The sequence below is a fragment of the Schistocerca piceifrons genome, chromosome 1, assembly GCF_021461385.2.
Source record: "Schistocerca piceifrons isolate TAMUIC-IGC-003096 chromosome 1, iqSchPice1.1, whole genome shotgun sequence".
In the NCBI taxonomy this organism is placed as follows: domain Eukaryota; kingdom Metazoa; phylum Arthropoda; class Insecta; order Orthoptera; family Acrididae; genus Schistocerca; species Schistocerca piceifrons.
This window is the reverse complement of record NC_060138.1, coordinates 1187324906-1187345955: the sequence shown is the minus strand read 5'-3', so window position 1 is coordinate 1187345955 and position 21050 is coordinate 1187324906.

The following is a 21050-nucleotide window of genomic DNA, read 5'->3' as shown; positions in this document are numbered from 1 at the left end:
TGCACCTTCTGACCAAATTTTGGCTTCCTAGCGTCATTATTTAGCGCCTCTGATTTTTCTCTTAAAATGGCATTTTTCCGTAAACTATTAAGTTTAGAACATCAAGACTTGGTATTTGGAACATTATTACACTAAACTATAATTTAAAAAAATTTTAAACATAGATTTTGATTTTTAATTTCATACTAATTTGCGGTGCAATACTTGTGCGCTACATGCAGACGAGTTAAGGTCAGGTGACGCTACTAGCAGTGAACTGGGGTAAGTCCCGGCGCACTCGCTCGCCTCTGTAACTGTCACACATGATATAGCGCTTGGATTGCTTCACAGTCACCCGCTTTCTCTTCCGAATGTGAAAATATTTTGTTGACGCTCACCTACGTAGGGAGAAATGATCAACATAATGAAATAACAGAAAGAAGAGCTCGAACTGAAAGATTTAGGTGTTCCTTTATCCCACGCGCCATTCGAGAGTGTAATGGTAGAGAAGTAGTATGAAAATGGTTCGACGAACCCTCTGCCACGCACTTAAGTGTGAATTGCAGAGTAACAATGTACATGTAGATGTGTAGATGTAATGTAGTGTCTTGAGCTCCCCCTGAATGTTAGGCTGTATTTACGACGCATAAATTCCAAAATACTCTCAGTTACCGTTACAGTGTCACCCTGTTCCTTTGAATGGCAGATTCTCTGGTGCCCCACCAAACACGTTCCTTTCTCAGTTGCCCATTCATCTCTGCTGTACATCTTCATGCTGTCAGCTCGTACAAACACCGTGGCCTAAGGGGTTTGGAACACTGCAGGGAGGAGTATGAATAGATTTATGAAATATGCCAAGAGATCCTTCGTCTTCGTTGTGCCTTGCTCTCCAGTGCCTCCAACAAACCCGCATACCGGCCGATGACTTGCTCGGGCGTCTTTTAAAACGCAACCCACCCTCGTTGGTTACAACAGGCGATATCGGCAACCGAAATTAATTCGAGGTGAATTTTAATTAGAGCGTCAGCTTTTAAAAGAAGTCGAGTCGGCACGGCCATTGTTGTGCCCCGCCTTTTGACTCGCGCGACCCCTCGGCTACGGGTAATAAGGTATTTCTCAGGGCAATATTACTCAGAGAATGACAAACGGGCAGGCGGCGCGGCAGGGGCGACTCATCTTCTTGAGTAATAACCATTGTCCTTGGACAATGGGGGCCAGAGGGCGGCCAGGTGCCGGCGCGGTGTGATGAATAGCGCGCGCTTCTTCCGCGCCTGTCCCGCGCAACGGCGCCGCGCTTTCCCCGCTTTTCCGCCGCTTCGTTGTTTTCCACCTGCGCTCCCCCGCGTGTGTCGGCCGGAGACGAATGGAGGACGTGTTGTGGCTCGACGGAGGGTAAATCATGCTTCGCGATGTTCTACACCGCGAGAATCGACAAGTAACGCCGCCCGTGTCTTGCAGCAGTACAATGGCTGTCATAGCCACTTTTCACGCAATTTTCCCCCGCGCTGTGGACGTAGCTGTAACTAATGTTGTGGCCTGCCTGCCGACGTCCCACAATTCATCACCTTCCTGGTCAGCGGTTGTAACACTTACTCATTTTTCGCTTTGTTTTTCTGTGTTACCATGCCATCAAACAGTACTTCATAGAGTAACTGCATTTCCTGAACTTTCATATATCTGTTCCCATTTACCTAAACCGATTTTCATAAATATTACAAAAAGTAATACCACAGCTGTATCTTGACAATGTCTTTATTCTCTCACACGACTGGTTTCGGTGGCGCATTACCGCCATCCTCAGGCCACACCACTGACAAAGCCGGCCGCTGTGGCCGAGCGGTTCTAGACGCTTCAGTCTGGAACCGCGCGATTGCTACGGTCGCAGGTTCGAATCCTGCCTCGGGCATGGATGTGTATGATGTCCTTAGGGTAGTTACATTTAAGTAGTTCAGAGTTCTAGGGAACTGATGACCTCAGCTGTTAAGTACCCATAGTGCTAAGAGCCATTTTTCAACCCACCACTGACAAAAGAGTATTTGATTTCCTTGGTGCATTTAATGTGGGCTAGCTTCCATCAAGAGTGTATACTCGACACCCTGTTATCTCCAAGACTATATTTCTATCAGAACAGCAAAATGACTGACAGCTGTTTGCTTAAGAGGACAGCTACAATAGCAACGACCAACCAGAACAGGAGGCTTGCCACACCTTGTGTTACTTGCATATTTGTCATAGCTATTTGCTATCTTATCTGCCGTAGATATGGGAAGCCGTCAGGTTATCACCAATTCTGGTATTTTCGTTCTGAATCTGTCTGTTCCTAACATACAACCTTCACTACTTTCCAAATAACAATGTATGTGTAGACGAGATGTTGCTTACATTTAAAAAAAAATATTATCTAATGCAACTGAGAGACTGGAACCAAACTCTTTGATAAAAGATGATGCTGACTCCTATGGTACACAAAAGAGGTTAGAACATTGTTGTACATGCAACGAAAAAAGCAAGTCAGATTTAAAAGAGTCAAAATCATCAAGACTGACGGTGTTTCACAGTAGTTCGTAACTTAGTGCGGACTTGAAAGCCAGATGCTTTTAATAGCTTCCACAATGAAGCTCTGTCTCGAAGTCTGACGGAAATCCAAAGCGTTTCCGCTCATATGTAAAGTACACCAGCGTCAAGACACGATTAAGACCTCCGCTGTGCGATGCCAAAGGCATTCCGATTGATGACTGCCCTACTAAAGCGGTGTTATTAAAAACGGTTTTCCGAAATTCTTTCACCAAAGAAGACGAAGTAAAGAATCCCGAATTCGAATCGAGAACAGCTGCCAAGGTGAGTAACTTAGAGGCAGACATCCTTGGTGTAGCGAAGCAGCAGGCATCACCTAACAAAGGCAAATCTTCCGGTTCAGGTAGCATACGAATAAGGCTCCTTTCAGGGCACGCTGACACAATAGCCCCGTATTTAGCAGTCATATACAGCCGCTCCCTTCATGAAAAATCCACAACAAAAGACTGGAAAGTTGCACACGTTGCACCAATATTCTAGAAAGGTTCATATGGCTTTGAGCACTATGGGACTTAACTTCTGAGGTCATCAGTCCGCTAGAGCTTAGAATTACCTAAACCTAACTAACCTAAGGACATCACACACATCCATGCCCGAGGCAGGATTCGAACCTGCGACTGTAGTGGTCGAGCGGTTCAAGACTGTAGCGCCTAGAACCGCTCGGCCACTCCAGCCGGCTTCTAGAGCAAATAGGAGTAATCCGCTGAATTACTGCCCCGTGTTACTAGCGTCGATTTGTATTAGGATTTTAGAATGTATACTGTGTTCGAACATTACAAATTACCTCGAAGGTAACGGTCAGCCCGAATTCAGATAATATCGTTTTTGTGAAACACAGCTAGTTCTTTAATTGCACGAAGTAATGAGTGCTATCGACAGGGGATCTCAGATTGATTTCATATTTCTTAATTTCCAGAACGTTTTTTTATGAGACCATTCCCAACAAGACGCTTCAAATTGCATGCCTTTGGAGTATCGCCTCAGTTGTGTGACTGGATCCGTTATTTCCTCTCAGAAAGGTCACAGTAAATAGAAATCGACGAAAAATCATCGAATAAAACAGAAGCGATATCCAGCGTCCCCCATGGAATCTACATAAAAAATTAGCAGATAATCTGAGCAGCCTGCTTAAATTGTTTTCAGATAATACTGTCATTTATCGCCTTGTAACTTCAGCAGAAGATCAAACCAATTGGATAATAACTTAGCCACGATATTAGAGATGTGCGAAAATTGGCAGTTGCCTCACAATAAGGGAATGTGTCAGGCCCTCCGTATGAGTACAAAAAGAAATCAGTTAAAATTCCATTACACGATAAATTACACATACTTAAAAGCTGTCAGTTCTACAAAATACTTAGGAATTACAAATACGAACAACTAACATTTGAAAGTTCATACAGTTAATTTTGTGGGGAAGGCAAACAAAAGACTACATTTTATTCGCAGAACTGGAAGCTACAACAGGTATACTAAAGAAACTGCCTGCTGTATGCTTGTTCAGCCTCTGACAGAGTATTGCTCTGCTGTAGGGTATCCTACCAGATAGGATTGACAGAGGACATAAAAAAAGATCAAATAAGCGCAGCTCGTTTTGAATTATCGTGAAATAGGGGAGAAAGTATCACGGATATGATAAGCCAGCTGGGACGGCAATAAATAATACAAAGGCATTTGTCGTTGCGGAGATATCTTTTCACGAAATTTCGATCACCAACTTTATTCTCCGAATGCGAAAATATTTTAATGTCACCAACCTACATAAGAAGAAATGATCATTATAGAAACTAAGAAAATTCAAAGCTCGTACACATAAACTTATGTGTTCATTTGTCCCACTCGCTGCTAGAGATTGAAAAGATAGAAAAATGTTCTAAAGGTGGATCGAAGTACCCTCTGTCAGACACGTAAGTGTGATTTGCAGAGTATCCGTGTAGATGTAGATGTGGATGAATAACCTGTATTTTTCGGTATTTGTTTCGTCTCTGTGAGAACAAATGTTCTTTTTTTTTATTTGTCACTAATAACCAGGTGAAATCTCAGTTAATAAATTTACCGTGTCAGTCTTGCTAAAATTAATGGTTTGTAAACAAAACTTTCTTAAAAACGAGTAATGTTTGTTTATAAAATTTCTTTTCCTTTCTAATATTAGCTTGTTACAGAAAATAAGTGATCAGTGATGCTTTAGTAACGACTTTGGCAGACAGACACGAGCAACAAGCACATGGTACAAGAATTGGTAGAGCCCTGCTGAGAGAGGTAACTGTATTCATGTGACGTCACCTATTAGACGGTACCCATTCATGTGCAGTTTGCAAGATTTGCCCTACCTGGTCGTTCCTCTCTAATCAGGCAGTACAAAGTGCGGGAGCAATGGAGTACATTGCTCTATTTGCTTCAAAGGACTGAAAACGGGAGGCTGGTCGACTATCTTGCGACATCTGCAAACTTTCAATTCTTCGTAGTTTATAATAAAAATAGGAATTATCTTTTCTGCCGCCTGTGTATACGTAATATGCATTTATCTGCTTGTAGCTCTTGGAAATGAACAGCTTAACGCGAAAAATAGAATTCTTCAACTTCAGTTTTGGCCGTTTAGCATTGGTTATTCGCAAAGCCCAAATAGTCGCATGATTCCCGATTACAAATAATTTTTGAGCCGGGTTTCGAAAAATTAGAATCAATTATATAATCCTGATGGTTTCTTGTCTTACTCGGCCCCTCATCACTTTTCTATAAAAGCACCTTATAATTTGGCAAGTTTATTAGATAATTTGATTTTACAGTAATATTTCATGATTCAAAACTATACAGGCTGTATTAAACTACGGCAAAGAGATAATTATCCCATGTTGGACACTGGAAGGGAGATACTCCATGTCGGATTGAGAGGAGATTGTTGGAAGCTGCCATTAAGGCAGTAATCTATGTTTTATGGTACTGAAGAAAATAAATACACAGAAGGAGTGTCAAGTGCGTAGAGTTCATAACCCTTAATCATCTAAAAAAATATTCAGTGATTATAAAAACTCAAGTCTTTCGGAAGCGTTGTGTCGTTTGATGGTGTGAACCTGCAGTTTTACACGGTTTTGGGATTCGTCGAGAATATTTCTCCGAAGACCTAAATAATATCACGAAATAAAGTTGGCCGCCACAATGTACACGCATAACCCAGCATAGCACTTGGCTGTACCAGTCGCTTTCCGTAGAGCGATAAATTATCTTTAGCGCTTTCAAGTGGAGAAGTTCCAGCAAGGAGACTCAACGAGATCTGCTGCTGCGAAACGCATATGGTATTACCGTATTCTTTAACTTACGGAGAACAGTAAACAATATAGACATCATAACCACCACAAACATAATTAAAAGGACTCAACTTAAATTAAAGAAGCAAATAGTAAAAGAGAATCTCTAAACGAAAACATAAATAATCAATTAATAATAATACGCTATCACATTAGTAAAACGCCCTTTAAATAATAGACAGAATAAAAATAAGAACGTTAAACTACGTATCTTGAAACTTACGGTGCAAAAATCTGAGAAAGTCTTGGAATTTTTCGGTATTTCATCAGTGTCTACTTTTACTACAGGAAATAACAGCAATTAAAAATCTAAAATCGGGTTTAACACAAAGGTTAAACGGTAACTGAAAAATCAACACTATAACCGAAAACGGTTGTTTCTGTGATAAGAGTGATCCCTAGCTGCAGCTTAGTCAGCTATTAATGACGATTGCAATCTGAAATGTAAGTGTTGTAATTTGTTCCTACGTGCTGTTTCTCATTGTGGTATGTGTCTTTCATGCAATGTGTGAAGCAAACTGTTAAACTGCATAGGAGAGCGGTAAGATTTTTAAGACGTTGGAAAGTACAGTCATTACGACAGATTACTGGAAAGGGTATGAACATAGTTTTTACGGAATCGAACAGCTGCTACTGCTGTTGCTGCTGCTGATGTTGTTGTTGTTTCTGTTTTTGCCTTTAAGGCAAAGAGTGATTTCTTGCGTGTCTCCATGGTATGCAACCCTATACAAGCTTTTTCATCTCCACTGTACTTTGCAAGCAACAACCAGTGATATGTGCCTGCTGCATTTATTCCATGGTACAGGTGTCTCTCTAACTTTTAACGTCAACATCTCCCTCCATTACCACTCCAAAAGTTACTCCATGCCTCAGGATACGTCGTACCAACCAATGCCTTCCTTTAGTCATGTTGTGCCATAAGTTAGTTAGTTAGTATCAGCAGTTCTTCATTAGTTACACGATCTAATGCATGGCTTTCTTCAGTAGCTCCACATTTTAAAATCTTCTATTCCCATTTGTCTCGACTGCTGATTGACCACATTTTACTTCCACACAAGGCTACACTCCAGACGAGTATCTTCAGAAAAAAAACCGTAACACTTGTATTACATGCTATCCAACTCCTTTTTTCATAAATACTTCCTTGCTAAGGTCAGTCTATTTTCTGTATTCTGTCTACTTCGTCCATGAACATTTAGTTCGCTGAACAAATAAGAAAACTCATATGTTGTTTTTAGTATGTCATTTACTAATCTAATTCCTTCGGCATCAACTGATTCAATTCGCCTACATTCCATTATCCTTGTTTTACTTTTGTTGTGTTCATCTTTTAAATTCTTTTGAGGACACTGTTCACTCCATTCATTTGTTCTTACAAATCATTTTATGTCTTTGACATTATTACGAAGTCACTGGCAAACCAGAAAGCTTTATTCATTGTTTCTAAACTTTGATTACCTGTGCAAAATTATCCTTCCTGTCTTTTACTGCTTACTTAACGTACAGATTGAATAATATCGGAGATGGGCTAAACACTTGTCTCACTTCCTTGTGATTTACTGGTGCCCTTTTAAGTTCTTCGACTACTTTCTGGTTTCTACCCGAGTTGAAAGTAACCTTTTGGTCCTTTACTTTGTCCCTGCTTCCTTCCTGATGTAGACAGCGTTTACTCTTGTTAACACTTTCAAAAGCATTCTGTAAATCTACAGATGCCATAAATGTAGGTTGGCCTTTCTTCAACTTGTGTTCTGTAATAAGTAGTTAACTCAGTATTGTTTCAGGTTTCTCTACATTTCACAGGTACTCGAACTTACCATGTCTGGGGATTTATACCAGTTTTTCTAAGCTTCTGTGTATAATTCGTGTTAATACCTTGCAAGGATATCTTATTGAACTGATAGTTTGGTAACAACCACACCTTACAGTAGTTTCCTTCTTTGGAATAGAATCTATCATGCTCTTCTTGAAGTCTGAGGGTATTTCGTCTGTCATGATGTATTTGTCAATCATAGTTCGGCTGCGTTTTCTCGTGAGGTCTCTCAACATGAACATAAATTCCATGAATTTTACAGAATGAGAATTAATCTTTACAGTTACCATCTTTAGGTGCAACTGTATCAGCTACTCTGAAAAAGCAGGGCATAGATTTTTGGCTTCCTGTTTCAGACGGTGATAGGCTTCTCATTACAATAATTTAAATTGATGAAATTATGTGAATGACATTAAACATGCAACTATTAAAAGTTTATTCTTATGAGACTACCTATTACATGTGATTTGAGACTTTCTCGGCGTATTCCATTCGTGAAATCTTCTCGGGTGATCAGCCGAGTAAAGGCGTTGTCTTCTCGCAACGTTTCGAAGGGTTTCGTACCCATCATCTTCAAGCGAAGTGTCGAGATGCTGCTGCTCACATCTTTTACTTTCCCCTCTTTGGGGAAGTGTGTGTGGGGGAGTTTGTAGCCTTTCGGCTTTTACTCCCCTGTGAACGTGTGTGTGTGATTTTTCTATAGTTTTTTGGTGTCTGTGACTTGTGATGTTTGTTGTGAGTGAGTCTAGTACTTGCCTGAGGTAGGCGAAAAGATTGGTGTTATATGGGAAGGAACTGGATTAGGGATTGGGTTTTGGGATTTTCTCTTCGACTTAGTCGTCGAAGATCGTCATAGGGCGCTTATGCTTATCGCGGGACATGTCATACCGACCTAGGGAGTGGATGAGCGCGTTTTCGGATCTGGAAGAACCCTCATAGAAGGCCCTTGCCAGATCCTGGAAACGCTCTCTCAGGAGTGGGACTTCGGCTGCGGCGTGCAAGTCGTCTGTGGGGAATCCAAGAGGTAGGTGCAGTGCCCTTCTGAGGGCGCGGTTCTGCAGCCTCTGGAGTTTGTCCAGGTGCTGCTTTGCCGCGTATCCCCAGACAGGGCACGCATACTCCATAACTGGCCGGATCAGGGCCTGATAAACATTTACTGCTACTGGGAAGGGAAGGGAGCTGTTTGTGTTCAGGATAGGGTATAGAATGGACATTCTGGCGCAGACCTTCCTGTGGACCTCGTCTATGTGGGGTTTCCACGTAAGACGAGAGTCCAAGGTTACGCCAAGGTACTTGGCGGTTCTGCGCCAGGGGAGTTGGATTCCATTTAGGTGAAGGTGGAGGGGGGGACGTTGAGGAGGTTCGCGCCTTCCGAGCCTGCGGGTAATCAGCATTGCCTGCGTCTTCTCGGAGTTGATCGTGATGTGCCAGCGACGGGCCCAAGTTTCTGTGTCATCTAAAACCTTTTGTTGCCTGCGGATGACCAGGTCCTTGTTCGCATTTCTCATGTAGAAGGCTGTGTCGTCAGCGTACTGCGCAGTGTGCACCAGGGGGGCCGTCGGAGTATCCGCAGTGTAAAAAATGTACAATACGGGCCCCAGGACCGATCCCTGTGGCACCCCGGCACGAATACGCCTTCTGGTGGAGGTGGCAGTTTCTACTTTGACGGAGAAAGTCCTATTCGTGAGATAGCTCTTAATGAGCTGAACTATGCTCCCGGGAAACCCTTGCGTGTACAACTTGTAGAGTAGCCCTCTATGCCATACTGAATCAAAGGCTTTGGCTACGTCTAGTAGCACTATCCCGCAGTAGCCTCTGTGGTTGAAGCCCTCTGTGGCTGCTTCAACCATTCTCATGACCTGCTGTGGGGCAGAGTGGTTCTGCCGGAACCCAAATTGGAAATCCGGCAGAATTTGCTCTCTGGTAATGTGTTCTTGTATGGGTCTTAGCAGGAGGCGCTCATAGATCTTGCTGAGTGTTGGCAAGAGGCTAATCGGCCTGTAGTGCTGCGGGAATAGAGGGTCTTTCCCTGGTTTGTGTATCGCGACCACTTCCGCATGTTTCCAGCAAGCTGGGAAAACACGGGAACGAGTAATCTCGTTGAGGACGTTCGCGAGGTGTGTGATCGCTGTGGGTGGGAGTTTTTTGACTAACTGGTTTGTGACACTGTCGTGCCCTGGCGCCTTTTTTTGTAGGGAGGGACCTGATTACTCTTGCCACGTCCTCGGGGGCAAAAAGTATGGGTTCGTCCTCTGGGTCCTCCTCAGCATTGAGGAAGACGGCCAGTTGACGACTGACTACCTCTTCATGTTCTTCATCCTGAGGTTCTGCCGCTTGGAACTGCTTCTCAAAGGAGTCGGCGAGGGCGTTGGCCTTTCCAGCATGGCTGTAGACCAGTCCCCGCTCGCCATGCAGTGGCGGCATCCTAGCGCGTCGTTTTGTAAACAGTTTGGTCGCTTGCCATAGTGTGTGATCGTCTACTTTGAGAGATGTGAGGCGGTTTTGCCATTGCTGGTTTCTGTGCTCATTGAGCGCTACCTTCAGCTCTCTCTGTAGACGATTGAGCAGCCTCCTGGTGGCCTGATTTCTGGTGATCTTGCACTCTTTTGCCACTCTGTTCTTGTGTCGAATTTGAGCTAGCAAGTGTTCTGGGAGCTGTATTTGCGGCGGTGGGCCCTCCCTTTGTGGAGGGGTGGCTTCTTCCGCTGCCTGCAAGATGGTGCCTGTTAGGTCTTGTAGCGCTTGTTCTACTGTTTCAGCAGTGGGTGGCGGAGCGCGAGCGATATCAGAGGCGACAGTTTCTTGGTATCGCTCCCAGTCTGTACGTTTGTACGACGTCTGGTACCGTGGGAGTGCTACCCATTCTCCCACATCGACCTCCAGAATCACTGGGTTGTGGTCGGAGGACATTCTGTTGATTGTCCTTGCGGCCACGAACCCTGCGATCCTCCTGGTGAGAGCTATGTCTAACACATCGGGCCTGCTTCCGTTTTTCGGAAAATGTGTTGGCTCGACTGGACCCCATGTTTCGAAGTGGTGGGCGCGCGCTAGTTGTTGCAGTTTGGCGCCTGCTCTGGAGGTTACTCTAGAATTCCAATCAGGATGTTTGGCATTGAAGTCTCCCCCTATTATGAGTTTGCCTTCAATTTGCCCTAGAGCAGCTATGTCTCCCTCATCTATCTGGTCGTGTGGGGGTCGGTAGACTGCAACAATTGTTAGGGCTCCAGTGGCAGTGGTTACTTCCACCGCCACTGCTTCGATTTTGTTGGTAGCTGGTAAGAATACCTGGTGGTGGGGGATCCCTCTTTTTACATATATGGCCACTCCTCCGCCTTGGGTTGGCCTGTCTTTACGGTAGCTTTCGCGCCGCGAACCCCCCACCACTGGCGCGGCGGCCGATTCCGCAGGTACCTGATTGGTCGGCGCCCGGAATCAGTCACTGGTCCAGGAGCCTTTATAGGACCGCGCAACACAGCATCTCGACACTTCGCTTGAAGATGATGGGTACGAAACCCTTCGAAACGTTGCGAGAAGACAACGCCTTTACTCGGCTGATCACCCGAGAAGATTTCACGTACCTATTACATATTTTATGCAATGAGCACTTACATAGGTAATAATTAAAAGCTAAGAATACTAGGATAGTATTGCTACAACTGTTGCAGTTACGCAAAGTAATGTGTGAGTCAGTTTTAGGAGTGATCAGAAGATACACTTGATTTGAAGTGAGATCAGCCTCCATCGAAGAGGTAGCAGGGGGTAGTGAACTCTGTGTAGAGGTAGACCATGTGCTCTAAGATGTGGATGAAGTTCATGATGTTAAGGAATTTCTGAAGTGTCCTAACCGAATTCGTCCTGCTGCTCATTCGGAAGTGACAGGAATTTAGCTTTCATATCTGTCCTATGCCTTCACAAAGTTTCCTGAAACTAATTCGCGTATCCTGAAAAAAGATAGGGATGATAAACTGAGGAAACCCGCAGTCAGCATCGCCAGTTGATCGCTCCCATCGTCTTTTCAATTCAGTAAGTCTTCCATTTCCAACGCCAACTTGTATTATTAGCATACAAAAACGGGAAACACACGGGAGCACTGAACTCTACACACCAGGTCATTGCAGGTGCCAATTGCCTCACATGTAGTACACAGATGTCAATGTTGTAATGGAAAACAAACAAAATATCAGATAGAGAGAGGTACCGCTTTTCTTCCTCTGTTAAAACTATTTCAGTATGTTAGCTGTAGTTTCGAATCAAATGAGAAAGCCCGCCTAGTGGAGAACAGATGCCCATCTAAATATTGTGGGTTTTAATTTTTTATGCAAGAATTAGAATCGTTACTGAGAAAATAAGTACAGAGACAATAATAACATTGCTTCATTTAATAAAACAATGATTTTCGAGGCTTTTCTGAAGACTACAAATTTCATATAATGCGATTTAGTTACTTGAAGCAAACTGCAGTACCTGTTGCAAACAGAAGACATGATAGAGATACATGTCTGTGCTCTATCACTGTCGTCCCAGAGTGGATCACACAAAATGCTTCAAATACTTTTCGATGCACTCTATAATTGCATGTTGCACCTGCATCCTATCGCAAGTTACATCATATTGTATTGCATTTCGTATCGTGTCAGTGGGAACTGTGTCAGTAAAACACAACATCCCCCTCCTCCTCCCCAATTCAATGCTCACCTCTCAATCACTTTGTTATTCTAATTCACGTAGAGTCAAATGTTGTCGAGTTTTGTTTGGAGCATTGACACAGATGTGAAAGGTAAATCGACTAACAAATCAGACAAGAAGAGAAGGTAGGTCTTAGTAATGTGGTGTCACAGAAGAATAGTGGAGTTGCACATTGAATCGAATTGGGGAGCAAAGAAATTAATGGCACAATGCGCCTAATCGAAGGGATCAGTAAACAGAACACATTAAGGAATTGTCCGTTTGGTAATGGAAAGGTGTGTGTTTGGGGGGGGGGGGGGGGAGAATCATAGAGGGAGACAAACTACTGCAAGCTGTTTATAACTACATTACTTATGGAGAGATGAATTGGATTTCACAGGATATAAGAATGTGGAGAATGTAAACCTTCAAATCGTAAATTTAATAATAGTTTGGTAAATTTTCGACAATTTGGATATTTTATTTGTAGAAGAGTTTACATACATTGACTGTATTCGCTTTTAATTATGACTGCTTCCAGTAAGTATTTGCTGGATGATTAAAGTTGTTATAATAAGTATGAACCGGTACCCGTGGGAAATTACTGAATGACAACAGATAAAAGTCCATGAAGCTTTTGTAATTCGTCTGTCATTATGTTTCCTAGCTATTGGAGGCACATTGTTCGAAGATGTAAGATATTTCCACCAGTTACATGAACTAATCAGCGTTAGATGCAGTTTGCGTAGATCACATGGCAATATTGTTTCGTCACTCCATTATTAATTGTTCCACGTCCAGTTTAACATCTCATCTGTATCACTTGCATTTTGTGCATATTTCCTTCTAAGTCCCGGTCTGAATTATTTGCGCTATGTCACCTGATTTACACGGCGCTACAGGGTATCATAAAATTTTCAGCAGACGTTTTAATCGACAAACTTCCAGTAACTGACCTTTTTTCCTTTTTCAAATCTTCTGCAGTTCATATGGACCAATTTGAATCATGAAAATGCATAAGGTTAGTTTACAGCGTGACGACATGGCTTTATTCAACAGTTGCGTGATAAAATATAGGATTTACCTTCAGGCTCAATACATTTCAACTTTGCACTCGGATTTGCAGTGTGCTACGAGGTATTTTAACACCCCAGTGGGCGCCAAATTAAGACAAATTTGTGCTTGTTGCGATCCTTTGTGGGGTCTGGGCGAACAGCTATTCCTTCATTTTCGTTTCGCCTACAGTGCTGATAGGTTTTGTCCATCTTCAAATGTGACTGGCACTTTCGGAGTACTAAATTCCCAGCGCGCCTGGTAATATAAGTAAAGTTTCTCGTGTTTAGTATTTGCTCTTTCACTAATATAGTTACTATTTGCATCTGGTTTTGTATGCAAGTGGTCCAGAAAGTACATAAGTTGTTTTTCTTCTTCATTACACGTAAAAAATGCTACAACTGACAAACTTTACGTATGAGCTATCCAGTACAAACCCATATGTTGAAATATTCACATGGAAATCATGACCAATCTGTAGAGGGACATCAAGCCATAGACTACAGTGAGAATGACGCACAGTGTAAGCAGGAATATGATCCTGAAGATGACTGTAGTGAATGAGGAAGTGGGCTTGCAAACCAAATGTATTTCATGGGGAGAGGCAAACAGAATATACACTCCTGGAAATTGAAATAAGAACACAGTGAATTCATTGTCCCAGGAAGGGGAAACTTTATTGACACATTCCTGGGGTCAGATACATCACATGATCACACTGACAGAACCACAGGCACATAGACACAGGCAACAGAGCATGCACAATGTCGGCACTAGTACAGTGTATATCCACCTTTCGCAGCAATGCAGGCTGCTATTCTCCCATGGAGACGACCGTAGAGATGCTGGATGTAGTCCTGTGGAACGGCTTGCCATGCCATTTCCACCTGGCGCCTCAGTTGGACCAGCGTTCGTGCTGGACGTGCAGACCGCGTGAGACGACGCTTCATCCAGTCCCAAACATGCTCAATGGGGGACAGATCCGGAGATCTTGCTGGCCAGGGTAGTTGACTTACACCTTCTAGAGCACGTTGGGTGGCACGGGATACATGCGAACGTGCATTGTCCTGTTGGAACAGCAAGTTCCCTTGCCGGTCTAGGAATGGTAGAACGATGGGTTCGATGACGGTTTGGATGTACCGTGCACTATTCAGTGTCCCCTCGACGATCACCAGTGGTGTACGGCCAGTGTAGGAGATCGCTCCCCACACCATGATGCCGGGTGTTGGCCCTGTGTGCCTCGGTCGTATGCAGTCCTGATTGTGGCGCTCACCTGCACGGCGCCAAACACGCATACGACCATCATTGGCACCAAGGCAGAAGCGACTCTCATCGCTGAAGACGACACCTCTCCATTCGTCCCTCCATTCACGCCTGTCGCGACACCACTGGAGGCATGCCACGGCAAACTGGCTGACACTGACGGCGGCGGTGCACAAATGCTGCGCAGCTAGCGCCATTCGACGGCCAACACCGCGGTTCCTGGTGTGTCCGCTGTGCCGTGCGTGTGATCATTGCTTGTAGAGCCCTCTCGCAGTGTCCGGAGCAAGTATGGTGGGTCTGACACACCGGTGTCAATGTGTTCTTTTTTCCATTTCCAGGAGTGTATAAAAGAAGAATCTGCAACGTCAGCAAAAGCAAACCAAAACAATAAAACATAGTGAAAAAAATTGTTTTTATGGTTCAAATGGTTCAAATGGCTCTGAGCACTATGGAACTTAACATCTGTGGTCATCAGTCCCCTACAACTTAGAACTACTTAAACCTAACTAACCTAAGGACATCACACACATCCATGCCCAAGGCAGGATTCGAACCTGCGACCGTAGCAGTAGCGCGGTTCCGGACTGAGCGCTTGAACCGCTAGGCCACCGCGGCCGGCTTGTTTTTAAGAATAAGTTATAAATTGTGACTCTTAACAAAGGAAACAATTTAATTTAAACAATAAAAGAAGAATGCTTTATCTCTTGAAGTTAGCAGTTCTGTATATCAAGGTCCCACATACGTAATTTTACTACAGACAAGCCATCACTAGCAAAGATTGTCATTTAAGTAACTTTAAATAGCAATAAAGTACTAATGAATGAGATACTCCTTACATACCACTCCAGATGAAGTGGTAGATATGTGATAAGGTACTACTTACATTCGGCTCCAAATAAAACGATAGATATGTGATATATTGGTATGCAGCGTGAAGTACGCCATACACCCACTAACGTAAGAAGAACGCACCCGGCTGCTCGAGAGTTAAAATTTTTCAGTAGCCCTTTTAACCTGCAAACCTCCACCAATAACGTGCTTGTCATTTTTGAACCTTCTACAATCCATTTAGGTTTATATGATCTCCTTATATATTCTGCCCACATGAAACGTAAAAATTGATGTTATTAAGTCACTGATTGTCATTTTACAGGGTAATAACTGTCTCCCTTGGATGAACACAATTTCTCCTGAGTGACCATTTCCTGTTGGAGAATGCTGAGCAGTTTCCATGGTAAAATGTCGTGGGACGAGGGCCTCCCGTGGGGTAGACCTTTTGCCGGGTGCAAGTCTTTCGATTTGACGCCACTTCGGCGACTTGCTCGTCGATGGCGATGAAATGATGATGATTAGGACAACGCAACACCCAGTCCTTGAACGGAGAAAATCTCCAACACAGCCGGGATCCGAATCCGGGTCCTTAGGACTGACATTCTGTCGCGCCGACCACTCAGCTACCGGGGGCGGGCAGTTTCCATGGTGGGAAACAATTATCACTTTACGGGATCAGATTTCAGGCGACCGACGTTACCATGAATAATACTAGGTAGGATAATGATGGTCACTTTACAGGCTGTCTGCCATTACCCCGTGTGTTTTAAATCGTTAATACTCAACGACGTGATACAATGTAAGGCTTAATTTGTTAACGTGTAATCAATCGTATGTTAGCAGAACCAATAGAACCTGTAGTTAATGGTAAAATGTACTATGGCTTTGCTTACAACAAAGCTCTATATAGCTCTAGATCTTAACAAAAACTGTGAACGGGCTACACTGTCGTGAATGTTGGTCACTTGATATGATGACCAACATCACCCAGGAAAAGAACAATATTATTTATTTATTTTTCCAAACATGTCTGTAGAAATCTTCTTCCCACGATTCTCTTCGCAAGCTTACGGTGTCGAAAGTAAGGTGCATAATTTTGAAGTAGTAACTGATTTTTGCAATTCTTTGTGTAACCTCTTGGTGTCCCATTCATGTAGATATTAAGCAGTTTGTATATATCACATTGTCTCTAGCAAATTAATACTAATGTTTTGATCCAGTCTGCAACTGATCCAGTCTGCAACTATCCATTTTTCGTAATATAACATACAACGCACAACAATGACTGCCATCTGGGGCGGTGCGCCATGCGAGCTGAGTGAAATGAGATGGTTTAATTTCAGATAGGCGGTCGTGCGCCTTAAACAGCAGTAGTTAAATAACATTTTACCACAAAATTGTGGCACATAGATCCAAAACACCCAAGTCTAAATCCTGTTGCATGAAATGTAGAACAGGAAAATAACTTGCCCTTTAGAATATGCCTTGAAACTGGTGGTGTTTAACGCAAGATAAGAAAATTCCGGGAATCCTAATGTGTGGGCTCTGATACAGCAGAAACTTATACTTCCGGTAAAAAGTCTCTGACTCAGGAAGGAAGCTCTGAACGACGCGTAAATATTTGAAGCTGTTCAGCTGGGACTATAATAGCAGAGCTTCACCTTTTGATTAGATTAGATTAGTACTTGTTCCATAGATCATGAATACGACACTTCGTAATGATGTGTAACGTATCAGGTTAATAAAAGGTGTCTATACAAGATATTACATTAGACAAAACATTACATGACACTCAATATTCTTAATATTTTTTGTGGAGGTTGGGAAATTACCCACTTACTATATCCAAAAATTCATTGAATGAGTAGAAGGAGTTGCCATTAAGAAATTCTTTTCATTTCCTTTTAAATGTTGTATGGCTATCCGTCAGACTTTTGATGCTATTATGTAACTGACCAAAGACTTTTGTGGCTGCATAATTTACCCCCCTTCTCAACCAAAGTTAGATTTAACCTTGAGCAGTAAAGATCATCCTTTCTCCTAGTGTTGTAGCCATGTACACTGCTATTACTTTTGCATTCGTTAGGATTGTTAATAACGAATTTTATAAGTGAATATATATATATATATATATATATATATATATATATATATATATATATATATATATATATACTCCTGGAAATTGAAATAAGAACACCGTGAATTCATTGTCCCAGGAAGGGGAAACTTTATTGACACATTCCTGGGGTCAGATACATCACATGATCACACTGACAGAACCACAGGCACATAGACACGGGCAACAGAGCATGCACAATGTCGGCACTAGTACAGTGTATATCCACCTTTCGCAGCAATGCAGGCTGCTATTCTCCCATGGAGACGATCGTAGAGATGCTGGATGTAGTCCTGTGGAACGGCTTGCCATGCCATTTCCACCTGGCGCCTCAGTTGGACCAGCGTTCGTGCTGGACGTGCAGACCGCGTGAGACGACGCTTCATCCAGTCCCAAACATGCTCAATGGGGGACAGATCCGGAGATCTTGCTGGCCAGAGTAGTTGACTTACACCTTCTAGAGCACGTTGGGTGGCACGGGATACATGCGGACGTGCATTGTCCTGTTGGAACAGCAAGTTCCCTTGCCGGTCTAGGAATGGTAGAACGATGGGTTCGATGACGGTTTGGATGTACCGTGCACTATTCAGTGTCCCCTCGACGATCACCAGTGGTGTACGGCCAGTGTAGGAGATCGCTCCCCACACCATGATGCCGGGTGTTGGCCCTGTGTGCCTCGGTCGTATGCAGTCCTGATTGTGGCGCTCACCTGCACGGCGCCAAACACGCATACGACCATCATTGGCACCAAGGCAGAAGCGACTCTCATCGCTGAAGACGACACGTCTCCATTCGTCCCTCCATTCACGCCTGTCGCGACACCACTGGAGGCGGGCTGCACGATGTTGGGGCGTGAGCGGAAGACGGCCTAACGGTGTGCGGGACCGTAGCCCAGCTTCATGGAGACGGTTGCGAATGGTCCTCGCCGATACCCCAGGAGCAACAGTGTCCCTAATTTGCTGGGAAGTGGCGGTGCGGTCCCCTACGGCACTGCGTAGGATCCTACGGTCTTGGCGTGCATCCGTGCGTCGCTGCGGTCCGGTCCCAGGTCGACGGGCACGTGCACCTTCCGCCGACCACTGGCGACAACATCGATGTACTGTGGAGACCTCACGCCCCACGTGTTGAGCAATTCGGCGGTACGTCCACCCGGCCTCCCGCATGCCCACTATACGCCCTCGCTCAAAGTCCGTCAACTGCACATACGGTTCACGTCCACGCTGTCGCGGCATGCTACCAGTGTTAAAGACTGCGATGGAGCTCCGTATGCCACGGCAAACTGGCTGACACTGACGGCGGCGGTGCACAAATGCTGCGCAGCTAGCGCCATTCGACGGCCAACACCGCGGTTCCTGGTGTGTCCGCTGTGCCGTGCGTGTGATCATTGCTTGTACAGCCCTCTCGCAGTGTCCGGAGCAAGTATGGTGGGTCTGACACACCGGTGACAATGTGTTCTTTTTTCCATTTCCAGGAGTGTATATATATGTATATTGTGAGGCTACATGGAAGATTTCTAGCTCTTTAAATAAGTGTCTGCAGGATGATATGGGATGAGCTCCAGCAATTATTCTAATTATACGCTTTTGTGCATTGAATACTCTTTTACTCAATGATGTGTTACCCCAGAAAATGATGCCATACGAAAGCAGAAAATGGAAATAGGGGTGGTAAGCTAATTTACTGACATGTATATTGCCAAAATTAGCAACGACCCTAATAGCATAAGTAGCTAAACTCAAACGTTTCAGCAGATCTTCAGTGTGTTTTTTTCCAGTTCAACCCCTCATCAATGCATACACCTAGAAATTTTGAATATTCTACCTTAGCTACCGATTTCTGATCGAAGTCTATATTTATTAATGGTGTCATTCCATTTATTGCGTGGAATTGTATGTACTGTGTTTTGTTAAAGTTTAATGAGAGCTCATTTTCAGAGAACCACTTAATGATTTTCTGAAAAACATCATTTACAATTTCACCAGTTAATTCTTGTCTGTCAGGTGTGATAACTATACTTCTATCATCGGCAAAAAGTACCAGCTTTGCATCTTCGTGAATATAGAATGGCAAGTCATTAATATATATTAAGAACAGCAGACGACCCAAGACCGAACCTTGCGGCACCCCATTCTTGATTGTTCCCCAGTTTGAGAAATCACGAGATGTTTGCATATATGTGAACTGTTTATTTCAACTTCCTGCACTCTTCCAGGTAGGTATGATTTAAACCATTTGAGCACTGTCCCATTCATACCACAGTACTTGAGCGTATCTAGAAGTATTGCATGATTTACACAATCACAAGCCTTTGATAGATCACAAAAAATTCCAACGGGTGACTTGTGGTTACTCAGACCATTTAATATTTCATTAGTGAAAGTATATATAGCAATTTCCGTTGAGAAACCCTTCTGGAAACCAAACTGACATTTTGTTAAAACTTTATTTTTCAAAGGTGTCAAGCTACTCTACAGTACATTACTTTTTCAAGAATTTCGGATAAGGCAGTCGGAAGAGAGATTCGGCGGTAGTCGTTGACATCAGACGTATCACCTATTTTATGCAGTGCTTTAACAATGGCATACTTCAGTCTATCTGGGAAAATACCCTGCTTCAGAGAGCTATTACATATGAGGCAAAGAGTGCCACTTATTTCTTGGGAACAAGCTTTTATTATCCTGCGGGAAATGCCATCAATTCAATGTGAGCTTTTATTCTTGAGAGAGTTTATTATCTTCTTAATTTCAGAAGGAGATGTGGTTGGAATTTCTATTGTATCAAATGGTGTGGGGAAGGCATCTTCCATTAACTGCCTTGCTTCTTCTAATGAACATTTAGATCCTATTTTCTCTACAACATATAAAAAATGATTATTCAAAATGTTTTCGACTTCTGGCTTGCTGTTTTTCAAGTTTCCATTCGCTTTGATGGTAATGCCGTCATCTTGTACTCTTGGTTGTCCTGTCTCCCTTTTAATAATATTCCAAACTGTTTTGATTTTGTTATCAGAGGTATTAATCTCAGACGTGATGCACATGCTTCTGGACCTGTTAGTAACCTTTCTTAATGTAGCACAGTAGTTTTTATAATATTTGGCTGTTTCTGGGTCACTACTCTTTCTTGTTGTTAGACACAGATATCTTGTGGTTACAAGATATTTTTTTCTTTTAGTAAGCAAAGGTTTTTGCATTATTTCTTATAATAAGATTTAACTACTTTCTTGGGGAAACAGTTTTCAAATTCTCTTACAAGTGTTTCATGAAATAAGTTGTATTTAAAATTAGCATCAGGTTCCTTGTACACCTCATCCCAGTCTAACTGCTGAAGATTTTCTCTGAAATTTCTAATTGTTGAGTCATTAATTGAACGCACAACTTTGGAGGGTAGTTTTGAATTACTGAATGGAGCTATGTCATATACTGTAAGTAGCTGAGCATCAAGATCAGAAAGC